Genomic DNA, 8765 nt, shown 5'->3' on the forward strand with positions numbered 1-8765 from the left:
TTCTATAAAATTGTAAGAACTAAAATTTATATTCCTTTAAAGATAGAGGAGAAACAACCTCAGCCTCCTTCACTGGTAACTTGCATTTATAAAACTTTCTAAGTTTGTTGTTGATTTCATTTCACACCTAAAATAAACCCTTTTTTTTTTTTACTTTTTTTGAACAAAAGTAGCTGTTAAAAATTCAAAACTCACAAATATGTTTTATATACTACACAATAGCAGTTATATAATACTATATATGTGTGTGTATGGATGTGTGTGTTTATATATATAAACACACACCTTGGCACTATAGTATTAGTAATTAATAGGATAAGCTGCAGGGTTGTACCATTATATATGGGACGCCAACTTCTGAAGGTGGCAGTGATTGGAGCTGGTGTTTCGGGCCTTTTGACAGCCCGAGAGCTTCAAAAAGAAGGCCAGCAGATTGTGGTCTATGAGAAATCAAACCAAATTGGTGGTTTGTGGGTGTACGATCCTGAAGTCGAGACTGATCCACTTGGCCTCGACCCTAATAGAAGAATCGTTCATAGCAGCATTTACGATTCACTTCGGACAAATCTTCCTACGCAACTTATGGAATTTACAGATTACTCCTTCACAATCGAGAAAAATGGTAAATATTTATATGTTTTCCTGATTACAAGGAGGTCCTCAAATTCTTGAATGATTTTGCTAGAGATTTTGGACTCGATGACTTGATTCAGTTTAATACTGAAGTCGTTTCCGTTAAGCAAAAGAATGGTAAGTGGGTTGTTGAGTCGAAAACAAATGGCGATGATCAATTCAAGAAAGAAGAACATTTCGACATGGTCGTGGTTTGAAATGGTCATAACACTCAGCCAAAATTAGCAAATGCTCCAGGTATTCATTCTTCCCACTGGGAAAGGGGGAGGAGGGAGGGTTTTTTTTGGGTCAACGTCAACAAACTATAACTATTCTTATATTATGGAGGAAGGGAACAAATGTAACGGCGTCATTAGTAGGGGTACAAACGAGCCAAATCGAATCGACTTTTGACCTAATCAAGGTGAGCTTCCAGTTAATTTTATGAAACTCGAATTCGAGCTCGACGAACTCAAAATGTCAAGCTCGAGCTCGAGTTCGACTTAAATTCGAGTTGAGCTCGAGCTTAAAAAATAAAAAATTATTATTATTATTTTATTTTTAAAAAATAAAAAATAATTATTTTATTTTTAAAAATGAGTAAAATAATAATTTTTTAACAAATAATAAAATATTAGAAATATATATGTAATTTTACTATTAAAATAAAAAATAAAATAAAAAAAAAATATATATATATATATATATAATCGAACTCGCGAGCCAACGAGTTTAATGTTTTTGAGCTCGAATTCGATTTGATTAGCTCGAGTTCGAGCTCGAGTCGAACTCGTATTCGAGCCGCTCGCGAGCGGGCCGATTCGTAAAGAACCCTAGTCATTAGGAAGTGAAGGGAGCTAAACCACCTTCGAAACCGAAGAGGGGAGGGACTGGGGAAGCATACATATAGAGTCTTTAATGCATAGCCATATGAATTATGGCACGTAATGTAGTTTAGTAACCATTTAATTTGAGGAGAGAGGGGACCATACATGCAAATACAGACAATCTTTATTTGATGCATAAGGCTGTACAACCACATGAACTATGGCATATAATGTAGCTTAGTACTATATGATTCCCGGAGTGGGGTTGGGGGATGGGTGATGGACCATACATATGAGAACAATATTTGTTTGATGCATGTAACTGTACAACCAGATGAACGATGGCATATAGTCTAGTTTAGTACTATATGATTAAAATTTGTAAGAGTACTTTGTGAGCCTAATGTGTTTGACTAGGCCATTTTAAATGAAATCTTTATGTACTTTTGGAAGGGAAAAAAACTAAAAATTAGGGTTAACATTACTAGTGGAATAACTACCTTAAGCACAACTGCACCTGCAGAGTTGACTTGGTGCTTCTATTCGTACTCCCATTTGGCAACTTTTCTTCACTTCTTTAATATTGCCAGGAATTAAAAAGTGGCCCGGAAAACAAATTCATAGCCACAACTATCGTGTTCCTGAGCCTTACAAGGATCAGGTATCAATGAACAATTTGCTTAGTCATTGTTACTATTTTCTATTTTCTACAATGACTTCCTACAAGTGCTTACAAAAGATATATGTAAGGCTCAGGTATCAATGAACAATTTGTTTAGTCATTATTACTATTTTCTATTTTCTACAATGACTTCCTACAAGTGCTTACAAAAGATATATATATATATATATATATTTGTTTCCCCTGGAAAATGTTGCAGGTTGTAGTTGTGATTGGTCACGGGCCAAGTGGCTTCGATATAGCCTTCGACATTGCCAAGGTAGCCAAAGAAGTTCATGTTTCATCAAGATTCCCACAAGTTGAAGTCAGAAAACTCGAGACCTACAAAAATGTATGGCAGCATCCAAAGGTACAATAACTAAATTTTGATTTAGGAACTAATTGCATATAAATCACAAGGTGCTTACAAAAATATTTGATTAATGTTACCTGATTAAGTTGGTTGATTATTCGTTTTTTTTCTGATGTGGTTCCAATATACGGAAGCAATACAATTAGGTGTTTCGAAAATTCATTTGATCGTACGCCTTCCTTACTGTACAAACCCTAATTTTGCAAGTGCCCACCAGATAGAATATTGCCATGAAAATGGTGAGGTAGCTTTCCAAGATGGAGCTTTGATTGCTGCAGATGTCATAATTCACTGTACCGGGTAGAAATCAATCAGTGTATTTAGTTTTTCCTCTTAATTTGATAAGAAAATGCAATACTTATACATATCCAGTATTTTGCTTAAATCTTGCTGAATCTGTTGACAGGTATAAATATGATTTTCCATTCTTGGAAACAAATGGAATAGTTATGGTGGATGAAAATCGTGTTGGACCATTGTACAAGCACGTCTTTCCTCCACAACTTGCTCCTACACTTTCTTTTGTCGGAATCCCAAGCCAGGTGCTCTGTTTTTAATGCTAACATTGCTTTTGGCCTTTCCTCGGTTAACTGCAGTAAATCTGCTAAATGTTTGGAGAAATTTGCATTTCACCACCTAACGTTATTTTCTAAGCACTTTGTCACCCGAATTAATAGTTGAAGATAATGATTGGATGAAGCAATGGTGGAACTAGAAAATTTAGTATGAAGGGGAAAAATGAATGCATATGTAAATTTTGGAGTCAAAATTAAATTTTTTGAAAAGTTTTGGGAACAAATAGCTTAATATATATAGGAAATTTTGAGAATTCTCAAACTTCTGGGAGGAGAAAACATGACATTCTAAAACTTGGGGGAAGGGGTGAGGGGAAGGCAAATATCTAAATATATGTAGAAGATTTTGAAATTCTCAAAATTTTATGAGAGGGAGAGGGAAAGCATGAATTTCTAAAATCCAACCCCTTCATGCTCTCCCCTCCCACTTTTCCCCTAGTTCCGCTCTTAGGATGAAGGATGTTAGTACCCTTAAGCTATGTTTTCAGAACTGGACCGGGTATCGACTCGGTCAAGCTCAGGGGTCAGGGGTCAGGGGTCAATGGATTCAACCGGGTTCGATAGGGGTTGAACCGGATGACATCATAAATAAAAATTATTTAAAAATTAAAATATTATATGTAAAATACCTAATAACATGTTAATATTAATAAAGGTATATTCATATATATTTGATGTTTTAAATATATTTAACAAGAAAATATAAAGAAATTAGAACAATCAAGTAACAATTTATATTATTTAATGAGCATTAACAAGTTTAGAATTAAAATTATGGACTTAATTGAAAAATAATACCAAACTTTAAGAAAATATTGATAAAGTATGAAATATTTGAGATATATTAATAATTTTTAACAATCTAGGGGTCAAAACATAATATTGAAAAAGTTTGAGTTTTTTTTTTAAAAAAAACTGTTTGAACCGGAAAATCCCGATTTTTCCGGTCAAACCCGGTTTTTGACCGGGTTTTTACTTACTCGATTTTTAAGCATGACTTGGACCGGACACTTGGCCGGTTCCCGGTTCAATCGGTCAAACCGACCGGTCCGATCCGAATTTTAAAACACAGCCCTTAAGTTTGTGCTTGCAATTTACTCTCAATTATGACTCTAGTTACACTTTGCCCCTTATAGAATTTTATACTCAATTTACTCCTTAATTCATGTTTAAGGATGAAATAACCCTTGATATTTTACTTATTCACATTTTTTTCCCTTTTATTACTCTCTCTCTCTCTCTCTCTCGTCTTAGTATTTGTCTAATTTTCCCATTATTTCTTGCAATTACTAAGCGATATGTTAATTTTAATGATTGATTAATAGAAAATTTAATTTTTATATGTGTATCAAAATAATTAATTTCAGAATTACATATGCTACGGCATTTAGTTTTCTTAATTTTCTTTGTGTCATTCTTTTATTTTCTCAAAACTTTTTTTTTAGATTTTCACCACTACTAATTAATTGCAATCTCTGATGTTAATCTTGTTGTAGGTTGTTGTTTGTTTATTACTTGTATTACAAAGCATTTTTTTGAGCAATGTATTACAAAGCATATATAATTGAGAAACGAAAATTTTTGTTACATATTTAAAACTTTAGAATTTTAATAAATCAATTATTAAAAGTAATATAATAGCTTAAAAGTGACAAGAAGGAATGGACGAAAAAATAAAAGTAAAATGAAGAATAAGACAAAGGAAAGACAAAAAGAGAAAAGGAGAAGAATTAAGAAAAGGAAAATAATTAGAATGCCAGGTATAAAATACCTATAACATTTATCAGGGGCCAAAATGCAATTAAGGTTCCTAGTTCAAGGGAAATTGTGGAAGTTCAGACATTATTGAACCATCAGCCTTGATTTTGATTGATGGATGAGGCAAAATGCTTCAAAAAAATATCGAAAGGGCACAAGTGCAAATCACCTCTAATTCGTTAATGTACGCATCATGAACTAGAGACTATGAATTATAAATATATAAATGAGGATTCTTTACCAAATATCTTATGCTCAAAAAGTAGACTGTGCTAAATTTCCCTACATATTCAGTGATATAGTAATATTTATGTCACTGTTCTACTCACATGACAAAATTTCCATTTATTTTGCCCTTTTAGACATACATTTTCAGTAGAATTAAAGAATTACCTTTAAAGAAGAGAAGATTTGGGTTCAAAAACATTAGTTAATTCTGACATTTTTCTGACAAATAGACCCTTAATTTTCGTATGATGGAATTACAAGCCAAATGGGTGGCGCATGTCTTGTCGGGAAAGGTGAATTTGCCGTCCAAAGAAGAGATGATGGCCGATGTTGAAGAACACTATCGGCTTATGGAGGAAACCGCCATTCCTAAGCATTATACTCACAGGCTTCTCACGGCCGATGATACGGTAACGGCTAGTAATCATTTTAACTTCCAACTAAATTATGGTAAACGGTTTCATTCGAGTGGATTCCACGCTACCATTCATCAACAAATTAGAAATATATATTTTTTCCAACATTTAGAGTTGTTTGATAACATAAAAAAGTACTGAATCTGAATTTTTTCAGACATTCAGATGTTTTGAGTGTTTGATAAATGAAAATCTATTTGCAGAACTTGTGTATTTCAGCACAAGAATCCTAACTGAATGTTTAATTCTAATAAGAATCAATAGAATTACTTCAACTACCTTATTTTATCTACCAAATCTACCTTTGTTTCTTAATTATGTTCAAAATTCTTATATAATTAAACAACCTAATATTCTCTATCTAATGATTTTCTATTTCTCTTTTCTCCATTTTGAATGACTTTCACTTATTCTCCATCCTACTCATATAATATAATTCATCTTTTATATTAATTTGATTTAAAAATAAATATTGTCATTTTCATACCTAACATTTTTAGCTAATTAAATCATAGGTTCTATTTCTTTTTTGAATGAAAAGATATAAGGGCAAAATTGTCAAATTTAACTTATTAAGCATTCAGTTATAAATGTTTATCAAACAGTATAAATAGGTTTAGTATTAAAAATCAGACATTCATAAATTTTTTTCAGTGTTTAAAATTCAGCAAATTAATTGTTTCAGTATTCAGATTCAGTTTTATCAAACGGAACCTTAAAGTTTAAACCACTTGTAGAAAAAGAAAATATATGGGTAGACACATTTTCTAAACTAGGTTTTTAAAAACCTCTTCAATTTTAGATTATTATTTGCATATTTGAAAAAGCTACAAGCTATTAAAGCATGTGGGTATACAAGTCTTCGTGAATATTTGCAGATAGAACAACCTTTGCCACCAGCCTTCAAATGTTTTAATAATCTTTCTTGTAAACTTTTAGAACTGCATTTTAGAGCACTTTTTTCCATTAAATGAAAAACGATACGATGCATTTGAAACTTACGATTTGTTAGCTCTCCATGTAAAACAATAATTTGCATAAAATTATGAAGAACACCTATCAATACCCATTTATTTTGAATTATTAAGAAAACTTTTGAAAACATGCTTTACCTTAAAGTGAGTGTGTGTGTGTCTGTCTCTCTCTCTCTATATATATATATATATATATATATATATATATAAAATATCCTGTACAGTGCATTAGTTATAATTAGGACTAACTCCACATTGAACCCCTGAATTTATAGTAGTTTCTCACTGGACATCTTAAACTTCAATTTGAACATTTTGTATCCTAAATTCTTAAGTTTGTCCCATTTAAATCCAATCGATGGCTACTTTAGTAAAATTAACGGTATAAAGGGTCTAAGAAATCAATGATAATGTGTTGAAAGTGGTCAAAAAGTGTCAAAATCTTGTAGCAAAAATAAAACAATATTATCATTAATTTGAACCATCATTTATCTCGTTAATTTTGTTAATAATATTAGTGATTGTGACCATAAAACTTAATGATAATGTACTAAAAGAGGTTAAAAAACAAGGTTAAGGAATCATAGTTAGAACAAAATGATACATTGTCATTAATTTTCACCATCTTTTATATCGTTAATTTTGTGAACATAATTATTGATTGGATTTAAATGGAATAAACTTGAGAGTGTCCAAAATTGAAGTTTATGGTGTAAAATGAGAAAATTATATGAGTTTAGGGTTGTAAATGAGTTAATCCTTATAATTAGTATAAGCTGTGTCAAGTTGCTACTCAAGCAAATATAACCCATTCATAGGGAAAGGGGTTAAGTTGAATGATAAGATGAGAGAAATTGTAAATAAAAGATTCTGAATTCAAAACCTTTCACTTAAAAAAAAGTTGATTAAAAAAATTCATATGATTTAATATATGCTTGTCTGTATTTGCATATTTTTCTTAATAAACAAGAGAATTTCAATCATTTAGATAAAGTTGCACTGGTGGCAGCAAATACATGAAAAATATGCAACAAATATAATAGATTGAAGGGAGGGAAAATCAACAAAAAGATAATACAGTAAAATTCTAAAATTTCTTAAAATATAGATAAATCTCTACAACTCCCGTGGATAATGGATGCATATCCTCTACGAGCAGATCCAATGGGTTCCACGAGAAATTTTAAATTTGACCAAATTGATTTGAGACTTAGAGATCTAAATCTAACAAGAACAAAGGAAAAGAAAAGGGATAACAATAATAATGAAAAAACTCTTACTAGGAGAGAGGAAACTCTCACCTAAGCAAAAAGTGAAAATCATAAGAGATGCGAAACTCACTAAAAAAATTCTAATAGAGGATAAACTCTTGCAAGAAAAATTATAACAAAACAAAGATTAAAGGGGAAAAAAATCAGGGTGAGACACCATTTGGCCTCTCCCATGGAAGAGCTAAAGGATGAGGGGGTAAGGAGATTGTTGACTAAAGAAATTCTTGAATGCCGGAAGAAAGAATACGTGCATATCAATGCAAAGACATCCATCCATCAAGTATTCAGCCGAATTTAGCTCCAACCAATTTGAAATCAACATATGATTTGAAGATCATCTGAAAGAGTCTGCTAAATCAAGGCTGACATGGAACGGCCAATGACAGTCCAAGTCTTGGGCTTTTAGTTATAGGCGAAGTTTAGTGAAAACTCAAGCGCAGTTAACCCTCAATTGATTTTTTGTTACAATTTTTATTGCTATACTTTTATTACTCTATCTATTCAATTCACACATGTTTCATGTTTTAAAACATTTTTTCTTGGCCAATATATGTTGGGAGACTTGTCAATATAAGAAGTTGTGTGACAAAAGACCCCAACCCCTATTAAAATAGATCCCAGGATGGATATCATAGAAATGCAAACGAACATAAAGCCATGGTTCTTTTTATTGCAAAAATAGTGTTAACTTTGTGCATGTTGTTGCAGTATATGTACTTGGACTGGCTAGCTGCTCAAGTAGGGTTAGCACCGACTGAGGAGCAACTGAAAAAGATATATGATAAAATGATCGAACTCATTATCATTTCATGGGTTGGATTTAGAGAGCGGCTCGTAGAGAGTTGGCCATTTTAAAGACAAAGATTTCAGCAAGGTTAATTAGTCGATGTTTCTTGGCTTCCAAATTTGCAATAATTCTGGACCAGACGATTACTGTTCTTGTAAAATCTTTAGTACTCTTTCCTTCAATACCTTTTTACTGCTCTTCCATCGTTTTCTGAGGCGCCTTTATTTACAACTCAACGAAGAGTACGAATTTTACTATGTAAATTAAAAGGATGATGATGTAA

General features: G+C 32.0%; 1 pseudogene; it reads left to right on the forward strand.

Annotated features, from left to right (window-relative positions):
• Window positions 1-342: 342 nt before the first annotated feature.
• On the forward strand, window positions 343-8550 carry LOC113774468 (annotated as a pseudogene).
• Window positions 8551-8765: the final 215 nt, after the last annotated feature.

Source organism: Coffea eugenioides, chromosome 6 (assembly GCF_003713205.1).
Source record: "Coffea eugenioides isolate CCC68of chromosome 6, Ceug_1.0, whole genome shotgun sequence".
Classification (NCBI taxonomy): domain Eukaryota; kingdom Viridiplantae; phylum Streptophyta; class Magnoliopsida; order Gentianales; family Rubiaceae; genus Coffea; species Coffea eugenioides.